The 15,623-nt window shown below is 49.9% G+C and overlaps 1 long non-coding RNA gene across 1 annotated transcript; it reads left to right on the top strand.

Moving 5' to 3' along the window:
- Window positions 1-1,225: 1,225 nt before the first annotated feature.
- On the top strand, window positions 1,226-13,936 carry LOC130017595 (uncharacterized). Its single transcript, XR_008791433.1, has 4 exons — window positions 1,226-1,487; window positions 7,710-7,774; window positions 9,710-9,919; window positions 11,090-13,936. It is a non-coding gene; the product is annotated as an uncharacterized LOC130017595 (long non-coding RNA).
- Window positions 13,937-15,623: the final 1,687 nt, after the last annotated feature.

The following is a 15,623-nucleotide window of genomic DNA, read 5'->3' as shown; positions in this document are numbered from 1 at the left end:
TACAGATGAAGTCTTTCTAAATGTTATCCTTGTGTGAATCATTAGCTCCTGCTATTGATTTTAAATATATACTTACCTCTTTAATAAATAACCTGACTAACACTTTCAATGGCAGGATCTCTGAAAATAGATAGCTTCATGTTTATCAGGGGAAATGACCCTGGGAAAATTGAATGGTTCTCAGAACATCCATGTTGCTGTGGTTCAGAATAGTCTCTTGGGGGAACTTTTTACATGGGCACTGCCACCCTTATATTAAAGTGAATTGTGATGCAGTTCCACTGGTACATCTGTCCTCCCCTCCAGGGAGCAAAGATGTTTGAAATTACTGGGAATCAAGCAGAAATCTTTTAAGTACCTGCACTCTAAGAGAAGCACCCTGCCTTCACACTCACTGTAGGAAACAGCCTCCCCACACTGCCTGCTCTGATGCTCTGAGCTCACATGACAGAGGATTCTGGGTGCAGCACTAGGAAGAAGCGTCCTAATTTCCCGTGACTCTTGGAATAAGCCTGAACACTTTCTTTGTGCCAGGCAGTTCTCTAAACACTTGGACGTGCACTATCGCAGTTTACCCTTAGAAAAGTCTTCTCAAATGGAGATGATTATTTTTTAAAAATCACAAGAAAATAAACCATGGTAAGAGAAGAAATGCAGAAAGCCTGACACCCAGCTGCCAAGTAGTTCTGAGAGCGAGCGAGACAGGTGAGGAAGGGTCTGTTGGATAAACAGGCGCCAAACAGACCCAGAACACGTTCAGGTCACATCCTCAGGAGAACAGAGTCCCAGGGTGCGAGCTCGTGGAGGAGGGGCCCAGACAGGATGTGGGGGTCTTTGGGCAGCCGCTCAGCATGTGGGGGAACAGACAGACGGTCCTCGGAGCCATGGGGAGCTTCTGCATCACAGACCACCGGCCTATGTGTGGGTGGGCTGGCACCGCGCTGAACAGCTGGGACGGGGAGGTGCGCGCAACTGGGCGCGCTGACAGCGGGGACGGGGAGGTGCGCGCAGTTGGGCGCGCTGATGGACGGGACGGGGAGGTGCGCGCAGTTGGGCTGATGGACAACGGGGACGGGGAGGTGCGTGCAGCCGGGCTGCTGGACAGCGGGGACGGGGAGGTGCCCGCAGCTGGGCGTGCTGGACAACGGGGACGGGGCGGTGCCCGCAGCTGTGCGCCTACCACGGCCGCCCGCGCCTTCGCCTTCGCGCCCCGCCTACTCTTCCTGGGCGAGGTCCTGACTCCGGGCAGTGCGGCCTCTGCCCGCGGCTCCTCCGGGCGGCTGGTCCTGGGCAGGTCGTGCGTGGCCTCCAGGGTGCTGCCACCGTGGAACTCTCTGGAAGACTTCCGTTTGTCGGCTGAACGGTCGTGAGCAGCCGCGCCGCGCTGGGGGCCCTGTGGGAGAACAGCGCCGGTCAGTGCCCGCTGACCTGCAAGCCGCCGTGTCCATCCGGGCCTGGCGTCGGGACTGCCAGCGCCTCGGTTGCAGGTGAGTGCTCCGCGGAGCAGCCCCGTGGTGGCTGCGATCCTGCCCGCCTTTCCCTTGCTTTGGGCTTGGTTTCTTTCCCTGTTTGTTTGGTCCAAGTTTAAGCATTTGGGCCAGAGAAATGGTACCGGGAAATGGCACTTGCCTTGCATGCAAACAAGGTTCCTTCCCTGGTACCCCCTACACACAGCCCACCCCCCAAAACAAAAACTCAGCATTTATCAAAAACGTGGTTTTTGAGTTTTTTGGGTTTTTTTTTTTAAGGATAGAATTAAACAGATGACTTTTAGGGAAAAAAAAATTTTTTTTTTTGAAGTACAAAGCATTATCAAAGAAATAATCTTAACATTTAAAATCACTGTCTATAAAATACTTCTTGGAAGCAGTGAAGGGTTTATTTTTTTAATAGGTCAGATTATGCTGCATAGGCCCCACGCTGATAAGTATTTCCAAAATGTATTTGGAAAATATATTATTGTCTCAATTTGGAGCCTCGATGTCAGCGTGCAGGAATCCACTCTTGGTTGTATATACCCTGAAGACTTTCTTTTTTTGTAATATTTGAGGCCTGATTTTAGTCTTAACTAAAACAATTGAAATAACAAGATAAATTTCAAATGGGTTGTAAATAAGATTTAAATGTAAAAAACAAAACTATTGAGCATTGAAAGTAAATGTGGGCCTATTCCTCTATAAAGGTGACTATAATTCACAACACAGAGTCATAAACAAAAGAATGAGTTAAACACATTTAAAAAAATCTGCGTAGTAAAACCCAAAACTACAAAACAAAAATTTCCTATGCTATACTAAGTGAAGAAAGAAAACCATAATTCTTATTAAAGACGACCAAGAAGATAATCTTACTATCCTGGAGGGAAACCAACAATCTAACAGATGGTGAGAAGGGGCTGTAGTCATGGTGCATTTTAAAGAACTCACAAGGAAAGAAACCGTGGTAAGAGAAGACATGCAGAATGTCGACACCCAGCTGCCAAGTAGTTCTGAGAGTGAGACAGGTGTGGGACGCTGCACCCCATATTGTCCCAGAGCACAGAGCCAGGAGTGACCCCAAAACAAAAACCAAGAAATGGCAGAATCCTTAACAACTTTTTTACATACAAATGTTGAACACACCAATGAGGAAAGAGATCCGTGCTTTGGTTAGGAAGATGGTGCAGGCGCTAAGGCATGGGGCCAATCCTGATTTGTCCTCCGCTCCCGTCGCATATGGCCCCTGAACACTGCCAGGAGTAAGCTGCGAGCACCCTGTGTGTTGCCAACTTTCACCCCCAGATAAAGAGATAGTGTTTTGTGTAATGACTTTTTGTGCAAACCAAGGGGGATCAAAACATTCAAGAGGAGGCTAGACTGATGGTGGGGGCTGGGGAAGGGATGTCAGGCCTTTCTAGGTACCAAGAAGCTACTACCTACCTACGAGTGGAAAGGGAACAAAATCAACCCCACATGTCTGCTGGAGAACCGGCCAGGTGAGACTCAGGTAGTTGACCATGGTCCTCCGGAAGGAGAGTCTGAGGGGTGCCAACTGCTGGACGTGAAGGGTGCAGGCTCGCAGCTGGCCCTGGCCTCTAGGGGCCATAGCCGGCAGTGCTCAGGGCTAACTCAACTTTGAGCTCAGGAGTCAGTCCTGGCCAGCTGGGGGAACCATCTACATTGCCAGGGACTGATGCCAGGACTATTGCCCTCCCCACTGGTCATCCCTCCAGCCCACTGCCCTCTGGCTACAGAGCCTGGCTGGGCTGACGGGTTGCCCCAGCTCACTGTACCTGGGCTCTCTGGGTCCTGGCCTGTCACCCCTCCTCCCTTGCGGGGCTAGGGACTCCCTGCGCAGCTGCAGAGATAAGGGTGAGAAGTGTGGTGGGCCAGGGACCCCTGGGGCGGGTCTGCACTGATGGAGTATGGAGAAGGGCCAGGGCCATGTGTTACCTCTGAGCTCTGGGCTAAGAGGCAGAGTAACGGGCTCTGGACGAGTACGGGGTGGGGAGTGTCCAGGCAAGGGGACCTGACTCCGCATACCAGCCGGAGCCCAGCTTCCCGCCTGCACTGGAGATTCGTGCCAGCCTGCCGGCCTGCGCCACACTGCCCAAAGTCCCCATCCCTGCCCATCCTCCCTGGCCAACCTGCTCTCCTGGCTGCATCCTGTTTCCCGAAGCTGCCATCGTAGCACCGCTCCAGCCTTGGCCCCTTAAAGCCCACAAGGCCCTCCCTGCACAGGTGGGCAGGAGCAGAACCTCCTTATGCACTAGCTGAGCCGGCAGGGAGAGCCCTGAGTAAGCCCACCTGTGGGCTGCTCACTGGACACAGCTGGTGTGTCAGCCTCCCAGAGCAGGAGTGAGGGCTGGGAACTGCCAATGAGTGGCCACTGGGGTGCCCCTTCGCCCCCTCATCTCAGGTGACCGTCCGCGTCCCAAGGGCACAGTGACCCTGGCAGAGAGCACCTGCTGTCAGATTCTGTTGTCCGAATGTGATCCCAGCGGGCCTGCAGGCAGTCCGAGCCCAGCCCAGTTCCCTAACAGGCTTTTCTTTGTGTTGCCCTTTGTTTGGGCCACGCCCAGCTGTGCTCCCAGCTATACTATTTGCAGAACTCGGGGTTTCTGGCTGACTGTGCTCAGGAGTACAATCAGGGCTGCCACCTGAGCCTCCCAGGAGCCCGTGCTCAGGCCCTGAGCAACCTTTGGTCTGTAGTTGGCATTTCGCAGGACTCCACTTGAGGCTGCGCTAATGAGTGCCAGGTGGGACCTTGCGGCCCGTCTTTGAGACCTGCAGAATTGTGTGGTCTGGCCCAAAATAGGACAGAAGCTGCTCCTTAGCTCCCAGGCCCCCTTCCTGCGTGGTCTGGGCCCAGGAAGCTGTTATAAATATCCAGTGGCCCTCCATACAAACCCTTCAGCCTGGAGACCCTTAAACTCAGCCTCACCAGACTCTAAGGCACCTGTTTATCATTCTCATTTCAGGGAAAGACCTAGTCTGGAGACTTGGAGAATCCAAGGTAGTGTTTGGCAAAACTGAGGCAGGCCTTGGATTGTGACTCCAAAACCAGTGTTCCTTGCTCTTGTGGCTTTTTTTCTGGCTTGTTTTTGTAACATTTGTTTCTGACCTACACCCGGGGGTGCTCAGGGCTCACTGCAGGTTCTGCACTCAGGAGTCACTCCTGGTGAGGCTCAGGGAATTCTCAGTAGTGCCGGCAATCAAACCTGGCCAACTGTGCAGGGCAAGTGCGGTACTTATTGTGCTCGCTCTCTGACTCCAGACTCAGTCCTCCTGAGAGCTGTCTTCAAGGCTGTCTTCCCCTGAGCCCCAAGAAGGGGCTGACCGTGTGCAAAACAAAAGCCTTAAGCCTGAACAATCTCTCCTGCCCTTCCTTTCTGCTTTGAAAGGGCATTATTCATCTGAATTTGGCTCTTAGGCCACTGTGTGATCTGGAGCAAATGTTTGTTTGTTTTTCCCTATTTTCTCTGTAAATGATGAGAATTGAGTGGAAATGTCCATGTCCAGGCATGTGAAGTGGGGCAGTGGTTCTCCAGGCGCCCAGGGCCAGGCCCAAGTGTGACTCGCCCACTCTGCTTCTGCCTGTGGCTGCCAGAACAGAGCCACCCTCAAGGAGGCTGGGGTCCCTGAGTCTGGGAATGAGGGATCTGGAAACGCTTTTGAATCTGGGGAATCCGGGGCGTCCTGCCACTCTCTTGGCCACAGACCGTCACAGTGGGACTATGGCTCAGGAACTCTCGGCCACCTGGGAAGCATCCGTGTCCCCCTGCTGATGGAGCTCTAGGCGGGACAGAGCTTCTGTAGCCCCAGTGGGCATGAGGTGTGAGAGTGAGAAACAGACCAGACTGCGACACAGTTAGGGTTCTGTCACCTGGGCTTTTGCCACAAGAACAGTGAGGGAATAAACTAGGGCATATTTAAAGAGAGGGATGCACTGAAGGTAAACACACGTATATGCACAAGAATACATGTACAGTATGTACATATATACACATAGGTATGCATGTGTCAACCTCCCCAAAGGAGTAAGCAATTAAAGCCACAAATTTGACTTTGTGTGGAAGGAAGAGATGAGAGGACAGCGGGAGATTACGCCCTGACTTCTCCCTGGGAGCCCTCCCCAATGCTGTTTCTTTTTCCTATTTGATACTTTAAAGACTCTTGACTTACAAAGTTGTTTGTAACACTGTCATTTCAGGTATTTAGTATTCCAACACCAATCCCACCATCAGGGTGGCCTTCCCTCCACCAGTGTCTGAAGTTCCCCTCCCAAGGCACCAGCCCCCTTCACTTTTTTTTTCCGCATTCGGGGGTGGGTGGCGGGGGGCACAAAGGATTCACTTTAGGTTGCTTGTTATGTTACAACATCTATCAAGTAGTAGCGCTGTAAGGGTTGCTGAGGATGCGCTGAGCTGGAAGGGGCTGACCGAGCCTTCCGTGCCATTCATTTTGCTCACTGAGCTCAGTGGACTTCTGCACAACTTTCCCAGTCTAGTTCTCTATGCTGCTGTGGTTGGTCAGTACTGTGACCCCTGGAGATGTCATAGGGTGGCCATGTGCTCCAGCTTTGTCACTAGGATGATTCAGCACAGCATTTTGTGCCCACCAGCCGCTGTGCTTCTCTAAGATGGGTCATGGGGCCAGGCTGGGCCGTTAAAACTCAAGCAGAAGTGGGCGTGGGTGGGTGTAGGACTTGCTCTGCCCCTCCTGGAGTCTCCAGTGACCTGGACCCAGAGTTGAGGCTTCTCCCCCTCTGTTCCCTGTGTGCCACCTTCCCCATCCCACCCGAGGAGGAAGCATTAACAGTCAGCAAGGGTGCGGGCTCTGGAGTGTCAGGTCTCTGTCTGTTGGTGCTCTGCAGTCTCCCAACCCATTTAACTAGGGATCTACCTTTCAATTTTAAGGTATGTATAAATTTAAGGCATTTACACACACACACAACCACTATGGACAAGATGTTATGAAAAAATAGTCTTAATATAAGCAGAACAGGATGATCCCATTAAATCACACACACATCCACATGTCCAAAGAGACATTGGTTATTCAGCAATACCGGCTGGCAGGATAATAGCTAAACTTTCACATCACTTAAATCTATCTCGAGTTTTTCCTAAAAAGAGCATGTAAGTAATCATTGTGAACAATGAAACGCCATCATCTCCTTGTGGGGAGGCTGAGGACTGGAGGAGGGAAGACCATGTCCATATCCTTGGGTAGTCACGAGAGCCAAGAGAGTCCAGCCTCCGACTGTACCTGGCTGCCCTATACTCCTGCCCCTACCTCCTTGTCCCCACGCCCAGGGCCTCTTGACCACCTCCCGCCTGGGCACACTGCTTGTAGCGCAGCAGAACACTATGTTTTTGAATAAAAATTGTTGTGAAATCTGCAGTTTCCAAAGTCACAGAAATCTGGCACATAAGCGTCATCTGTCACCACTCCATTGAACAGTTATGGGGCGATGATGGGGCTGGGTGTGTGTGCAGGCCCTCTGGGATGTCCAGGCCCAGCACGTGGCAGGACCCAGCCCTGCTTCTTGCCAAGTTTCACCCTTTGCTGTTGGCCCTCAGAAAAGTTCTCTCCACAGTGCCTGATGGCCATCACAGAGTAGGTGAGGGTCAGCAGTCACTGAATTCAGCAGGATACAAAACGAAGTTCCTAGTTTTCCATGCAAAATCTGCATTCTAGTTTCAGATAACACCCGTGGCATAGAAAGGCTGTTCAGAGTCTGCACTGCCATGTTGATGTGGTGGGACGTAGTGCCTCCTCACTGCTCCCATCCTCAGGAAAACCTCTGGCCCCAAATACTCAGCAAATGGGAGCATCTTCCCCTGCTTCTGTCCCCAGGCCATTAATAATCATCCCTCTCCTCAGCATTTCGCCTTTACTGACATTGCTTGAAAATTTCAGTACAACAAATATTTGTTGTTTCTGTACTATGCAATGTTTGCTTTCTTATAGTATGATGTTTGATACTTAGAAACATTTCTGGCTGGGAAAACATTTCACCCTAGGTCTGCCTGTTCTTTGAGACAGCAAAGGCCCTGTTCTAAGATCATGAGGGGACATATTAAATCTCTTTCCTCTGTCTCTACTGCATGCCCTGGAAGTATATTCCTGTGCTTTCATCACCACACAGCAACGTGAAACCAGCCCTAGAAACACTGAAATCATTCAGCCTGACTCACATAAGTGTTCACCCTTGCTTTTCCCTAGAGCCCCCCAGGACCCTTTGATGTCATGACACCAACTTTCCTGCATCGGAATCACTTCCTCCCCTGGTATGTCTCAGTGATGCTGTGTCTCCCTCCCCTCTCTAGGTCTTAGGATAGAATAAACTTTTTTTCCTCTCTAAATTAATATTCTTTTACTGCTAAGTCTCATTGAGTTTACAGCCCCCTTTTTAAGCCTTCAAAAAGTAAACTCATTTTAATTCAGGAAAGATGAGAGAGAAGAAAGAGACTCCCATAAAGCAAAGAAAGAACACACTCTATCCAGCTGATTCCAGGATAGGTGTCACAATCCTTATACAATTTTTATGCAGCCAATATTGCTCTAGGTTGTCTTTGACCATAGGTTATAAATAAGAGGCTAAAATAGTTGGTTCTGTACAAAAACAAAGACCACAGAGGAAAAAAATCTGTAAATTTCATTAGTACCCAAATGAGCTCTAAATATCAAAGAAGACATAACAGTTTATACAAAAAATCCTAAAGATTCAACAACAAAAACTATCTCAGTGCTGATAAATTCACTAAAGCAAGATTGGAGAACACAAAATTAAAACACAAATGTCAATCTCTTTTGAATACTCCAGCAATGAATATGTAAAATTTGAAATAAAAAACGACAGCACAACTAATATTACTATTTCCCCAAATTAATAACTTGTATAAATATAATAAATATATACCATATATATGAATACAATGACATTTTGGTGAAAGATAAAAAACAAATGAATATATTCATTTCACATGTCAGTCTGACACAATATTGTCAAATGCCCATTCTTACCAATTCTGATTTATAAAATCAGTACAATCACCACCAAAACTGTAATAAGTTATTTTATAGATATTGGCACACTGATTTAAATGCTATTTACAGAATGACAGAAGGCCCAGCTTAGCCAACAGAGTATTGAAGAATGAACATTATATGTCTTCAAAATTTACTATATAACTATAGTAATTATGCAAATATTGCATCAAAGGCTACTGAATATCAGGGAAACAAACTCAGTTTGGGGTAATACTGGTGAATAGACAAAGCAACGGAACAGTTGAGGGAGTTCAGAAATTGACCAAATAAATATATGCAACTTGTCTTTGGCAAAGTAATAAAAATAAAATGAAGAAAGAGCACTTTTTTTTTAACATGTACACCTTCAAATGAATCTAGAAACTTTCCACCATTTCTAGAAATGATCTAGAATGATCCATTTCTAAAATGATCTGACCGTAAGACTGAAGTGTTTAAAGCATAGAAGAGAAAAACTTGGACACGTAGAGAAAACCCAGAGGCCCTGGGCCTGATGATGGCATTTAGAGAGCACGTACATGACCCACAAGAACAAATACGGATGAGCTGAACTGTACTAAAACGAAAAGCTTCTGAGATGCAAAAGATAACATGGAAGGAATGAGACAAATTACCACATACTGAGAGGAAATATTTACAGAAGATAAGTCTGATAAAGTCTGCTGGCAAAGTATGCACATGGAAATGTTAAGAAAACTTAAAAATAAAACTGATTAATAAGTGGCCAAAGGTCTGACCATTACATTCCCAGAGAAGATAAACATATGACAAGTAAACACCACCCAAAAAGTATCACCTCTTACCATCTGATTAATGTGAATTAAGATAAAGATGCACAAGTATTCTGAGTGCCACAATTTAGCACCGAACAAAGTCCAATGATGAAGAGAATGTGGAATGTGGGGGGCCCAGGCAGTCCCATGACTGCACCCATGGTGCAGCCTGTACTGCAGTGCAGACAGCTGATAACACAGTCAGCCAGACAATGCAGTGCGAGCCACCCCCATGTGCCGTCTCCTGTGGATGGACGATGGAGCGGGTGGCAGGGAAAATGGGCCATGGTGATGTGCAAACTAAAATGGCCCACTGAAACGGACTGAATGAGAGCCAGGCACCTCCCCACCCACCCACCCAGGGCCCCCCATCCTTACTGAGGGTGCTTATTCTTTCAGGTCAGACGACGAGCAGAGTTGTGTGAACTTGTGAGTGCAGACATGAAGGGGACACATAAGTGATGAACTCCCTGGGTGGAGCGGACCCCTGACCTGTGCCTGGGCTCTGTGTGCGCTGTGTGGGGGATCTTGGAGGTCTGAGGTGAACTGAGAGCTCAGGCTTGCAGAAGCGTGGAGGTGTTTGGGTGAAGACGTGACCCTGAGCTCGGGGTAAGACCAAGAAGCAGAATGTCCAGAATCCCCGCACCATGCCAGGGAAGCAGCTGCTTCTCATCCAAGTTTTGGGCACTTTATTTTATAGTATGGGTCACACCTGGTGTTGTCCCGAGGCCACTCCTGGCTCTGCAGGAATCATGCCTGCTGGTGCTCAGGAGGCCACGTGGGATGCCGGGGATTGAATCAGGATGGGTCACACGCAAGGTAAGTGCCTTCCTGGCTGTCCTGTCTCTCCAGTGTCACACGCACTTTTAACCTCGAACCTACAGCCCTCATCTTCCCAGATGGTTGTTAATGTCTAACATAACCAGATCCTACAGCCCATCAGGGGTAACCTCTTCCTACACACAAAGCAGCAGAGTCTAGTAAAACGGTCACAGAGTTCCTTGCTGAGGGGGTAGGGGGGCTGTGACTTGGCTTTGTCTCAGCCCACCCTGCCCAACCTCAGCAGCCCCTCCTCTCACCACTCACCCAGGGCTGAGTGCCCGCCCTAACGCCCTGCAGCGTGTGCCCAGCCACCAGCAGACGGGCAAGTTTGATTAAACTAGTGGCTCCAAAGAGGAGCAAATGCCAGGATGCTCTGGAGACCACAGCAAACACAGAGGACCAGGCTTCGCCCCAGAGATTTGAGCCAGGGGGCTGGCTAGAGTTCGCGTGCTGCATTTCTCCCTGGCCCCCTGGAGGTGAGGCTGCCCAGAACCATGACTTTTGGGGCCCAAAGCTGGTGCTAGAGGAGAACAAGTGAAGATGTCAGCATGCAGGGTGGCCTGGCCCCTGGTACCCTCACCCGGCGCCCCTGGGACGAGAGGCTGGCTGGGCCTTGCCCAGGCCCCGTTCCCTGGCCCCAGGCGTGACCCGGAGCTGTGTCTGGCCCTGGCCCCGTTACTGTGGTGAGTGCCTGGTTACTCATTGACCCTGCTCGCCGGGAGGGGTGAGTCTGTAGTTTGTGGAGCGGCGCCCTTCATCACTTGGTCTGGCGCCCAGGGCAGGCCTTTCCATGGATTTGCATCATTCTCTGAGTCGATGAGGGAACACAGCAGAACATCTTTTTGTTTTTTTTTCCCCTTAGTTCAAAACAACTTTCCTTTAGAGGGTCCCCCGGATTGCAGCATTCTTTTCCTTTGAAAGTTCGCCTTTGCCCTTGACCCTTGCATTGTTTTTTAGAGACAGATTGCCTAACGCCCGCTCTCGAGTGAGCAAGCCGGCAGCCATGTGGAGGCAGCGCTGGACACCGCGGGGGATGGTCAGCACGGCGAGATTTCATCACAGTGACAGCAGCTCGTGGCGCTGACCATGGCCACTGTGCAGAAGCCATAGCCGAGAGGCGGTCAGGGCTGTCCCGTGTGCCCTGCAGTGTCCCCATTCTCGGGGTGCGGACACTGGGGCCCCGGGAAGGACAGAATGTGCCTGGGTGTGGATCCACCCTGGGGCCTGGCTGGGAAGCCCTGCACTGCCCACACACCACAGTCCACCCTCTGCAAACTTTCAGAGCCAGATTCTTCTGATCTAGCACATGGCCCACAGTTCCTGCAAGAGAAGATGTGTTTGGAGGTGACTGGTTCGGAGCTGCTTGGCTCACACCTCTGGATCGCAGGGCAGACCCTCCTCTCTCCTGTGGCCTCTGCTTTTCTGATACAAGCAGGGCCCCGCTGTCCTCTGAAGCCGAGGCTTTCACAGCACAGGAGCTGGCCCTGGGACACCCCAACCTAACATTCCTGTTTGACTAGTTGTGGGATATAACTGCCTTCTTGGTTTTGAAAAGATTTTCACGTGAACCCCACCCCACCCCCCAAACTATGTTCCAACTCCTCTTCCCCAGTGCTCCTGACTCATACACACTTTCCCTGCCAAACAGACTCAGCAACAGAGCCCAGGCTCTGTACCAGCTGGGGATGAAAGGATGCATCAGAGTTTGGACTTCACGGGGAGGAGCACCCATGGGCTTAGGAAGCCCCGACTCCCCACTCTCCACCATTCCCTGCTCTCCTTGCCCTGGCTCCAGGGCTGTGTGCTGACTCCGGGGTCCTGCAGTTGTTGGGGGGACAGGGTGCCTCTGCGCAGTGAAGGGACAGGTCAAACTGTGAGCCCATCCTCTGGACCCTCAGCTGGTGGGAGGCTCATGGGTGCATGCAGGACAGGCAGTATTTCTGTGTGATTCTCTGTCCGTGTGTCCTGGACTTGCTCTGCGTCTGCTCCCACTCTTTTGCATGGTCCCTGTCACCCCACTGTGGCCGTGGTCATGTGGGACCCTCCCAGCTGAGGCAGACTGCTTCCAGGCACCGCAGCCCCTCTCTTCCACATGGCGTCCAACACACCAGCATTTCCTCTGTGACAATGTTTGTGGATTGTTTCTCCTAGCTCACGAGGAGCAGGGCTCTGAGCTGTGTGCATGGCTGGCCCACGGGCTGCCTTTCAGCAGCCGGCCCTGTCCAGACTGGAGAAACAGCGGCTGAGCATACGTGTTCCAAACCATTCCATGACTCACATGACAGAGCTAGATCCTGAGTGTACTGCAGACTCTAGCCTGGGACTCCAGGGCTCTCCCTGGACACACTTTCTGCTCTGTTCCAATTCCTCCCTGGGCTATTGCCTCCAAGGCCCACACACCTTTCAGAATATGACTGGGGTAAGGCAAGTCTTTCTGGCCCTGCCACCTGCACTGTCACTGCAGTTCCTGGGCAGGAAGAAATGCTGGTTAGTCCCTCAGCATGCAGATGCAGGCATGGTGACGGTGAGTCTTTGTACATGGTTCCCAAGGATGAAAATACTGAGAAGTAAATATGCCCAGACTCAGAGTTGGAAGTGGGAAAGTTTATTGAAAGTGTAAGAGAAAGAAACTCCCCATCAGGGAGGAACTTAGTAGGACTAAGCTCGCTTATTAAGACTCATTGTAGAAACTTTTGAGGGGAACTGGGTCTTTCTATTTCTTATCAAAGTCTCCAAGGACTCTGTTTGTTTCCCAGAGATACCCCACATAGGGCATATTTGTGTTGCCAAGGTCCATGAACATTTCACATTCCCGCTTAGGCTGGCGGGGCTGTCTGTTTACTTAAGACCTTTTAGAGGATGTATTTCACCACATACCAGGTATTGCCCTGTTATCTCTTAGTCTCCTGTGAGCACAAGACCTGGGGCAGAATTTATGGTCTTGGGAAATGTAAACTTCTCATTCTCAGAAAGAACCCAGGAATTTGCAAGAATGTTTAAAAGGTACAATGGGGCCAGGGAGACAGCACCACGAGGAGGGCATTGACCTGGTATCTCTGACACCCACATGATTCCCCAAGCCCACCAAGAGTGATCCCTGAATGCAGAGCCAAGAGCAAGCCCTGAGCACCTCTGGGTGTGGCCACAAAACAAAAAAACAAAACAAAAGTATAACAAAGACAGTTAAGATGAAACTGCTCATGGCAGCCAGCAGGGAAAACTGAGGTTTGCTCTTTCATACTGGCCTCTTCCCTTTCCCCCGTATCCCTGATGTTTTTATGCTAACTCCCTTCTCTGCTGTTTGGAGAAGCTCTGCTTTCCCTCGGGACCATCTCCGGGAAGCCTCCTCAGCCCCTCTCCGGCTGTTCCCCATCTCCATGGCATTTGCACTGGACTAATGAACTTGCCAAGATCAGCTTAGAATCCACCTTTGATGGAGTTGTGGAGGGACGTCCAATGTTAGTGGGAATGTCATCTGGTTCAGCCCCTGTGGAAAGCAAAATGGGGGTCTCTTAATAAAATAGGAAAAGGACTCCCATATGAACCAGCAATACCACTTGGCATCCACTCCACAAACACAAAAACATTAGAAAGGGCATATTCACCACACTTAGTACAATAGCTAAGATATAGAAATAACCAAATGCCCTGCTCTGGGTCAAGAGATCGTGATTATTATATATACACACATGTATATGTGTATATATACACATATTTACGTATATATACATATCACAGATCATCCTGTTATTCGTCGATTGCCTCGAGCAGGCCCCAGTAACGTCTCCTTCATCCTGGCCCTGAGGTTACATTCAAGGCTCTTTAGGAGAATGAGACCCATCATTGTTACTGGTATTTGGCATATTGGGTACGCCACGGGGAGTTTACCAGACTCTGCCGTGTGGGCAGGCTACATTCGGTAGCCTGCCAGTTTGTCAAAGTAGGAATGAGATGTCATAATAAGATGTCGCGCGGCCGCGAATACACATATACACATATACGTATATACACATATATACGTATACACATATATATACATATGGAATATTATTCTGCTCTAAAAGGGACAAAACCATGTAATTTGCTGCTACATGGACGAAACTAGACGATATCATGCTGCATGAAGTCAGAAGCAAAGGGACAGATACAAAATGAGCTTTATGTAGGTGGGATTCCAAGAAACACAGCGAGGTAGAAACAGAAACACAGTGCTGTGTTGACTTGGGTCTTCTGTTTCTACTTTGTTGCATATCTTTGAGTCCCACCTATGAAAGCTCATTCTGTTTCTGTCCCTTTCCTTCTCACCGAGTTTGGGGGGAGGTGAAAAGGGAGGGGCATTGGGGATCTTGAGGCAGAGGTGGGCACACTGAGGAGGGGCATAGTGTTGGAATTAGGTACATGTGGAACTATCATTAGAAGTATTGTAAATCACAGTATGTCTATGGACAAAGTGAAACATTTACTTCTTGAAAAGTTATTAACAGCCACGACAAGAAATCAAAATGGAAATCTGAAAATGCATAGCACTGTAGCACTGTCCTCCCATTGTCCATCAATTTGCTCGAGTGGGCACCAGTAATATCTCCATCGTGAGACTTGTTGTTACTGTTTTTGGCATATCGAATACGCCACAGGGAGCTTGCCAGGCTCTGCCGTGTGGGCGGGATACTCTCAGTAGCTTGCCAGGCTTTCCAAGAGGGGCGGAGGAATTGAACCCAGTTCAACCACGTGCAAGGCAAATGCCCTTACCCTCTGTGCCATTGCTCCAGCCAGAAAATGCATGAATGGAAAGAAAAAAAAGGTTACACATGAAAATTTTGGGAATGCAATGAAAGTGTGCCCGAAAAACTTGCTTTAGCCCAATGGGCTGGGTGCTTGCCTTGCAAGTGGCTGACCCAGTTCCATCCCCAGCACCCCACCTGTGAACCCTGAGTGCAGAGCCAGGAGTAAGCCCCGAGAATTGTTGGGTGTGGCTCATCTCCAACCCCCAAGGAAAGAGTTAGCACTTGACAGAACTCAACTGCCTCCTCAACAGAATTGCTGCCCTATGGTATGCCAGGGTCAGTCTTGCAATGAGTTCTCTCTCCTCTGACACTAGCTCTGTACTGCAGCCCCAGAGAAGCCCCTCGGTGACACATGTCCTTCCTTCTGGGAAAGGAATATCTCAAGGCCGAAGCTCAAGACACACAGGGGTGAAGTGGGGGAGCTGTCAGGAAGAGCTCTTCCTCTGGGGTGGTCGAAGAGGGGAAGGTCAGGAGAGGGCTCCAGAAGAATGAGTTTATAAGGCTAGGGACGCACAGAGCAGGAGAAGATAGGTACACGTGACAGAGGGTCGCATGAGAGACATCTGTGGCTAGAGAGATGGAGCTGTGAGATGTGAGTGACAGGGAGACACAGAGGAGACAACTGGGCATGACAGACCTCAGAGCCTGGAGAAGAGCATGAGGAACGTCATGGGATAGGGAAGGGGCTGTTCAGTGGGGGAGGGGAA

Source organism: Sorex fumeus, unplaced genomic scaffold (assembly GCF_029834395.1).
Source record: "Sorex fumeus unplaced genomic scaffold, SorFum_2.1 ptg000205l, whole genome shotgun sequence".
NCBI lineage: Eukaryota > Metazoa > Chordata > Mammalia > Eulipotyphla > Soricidae > Sorex > Sorex fumeus.
This window is presented reverse-complemented; position numbering and strand designations above follow the sequence as displayed.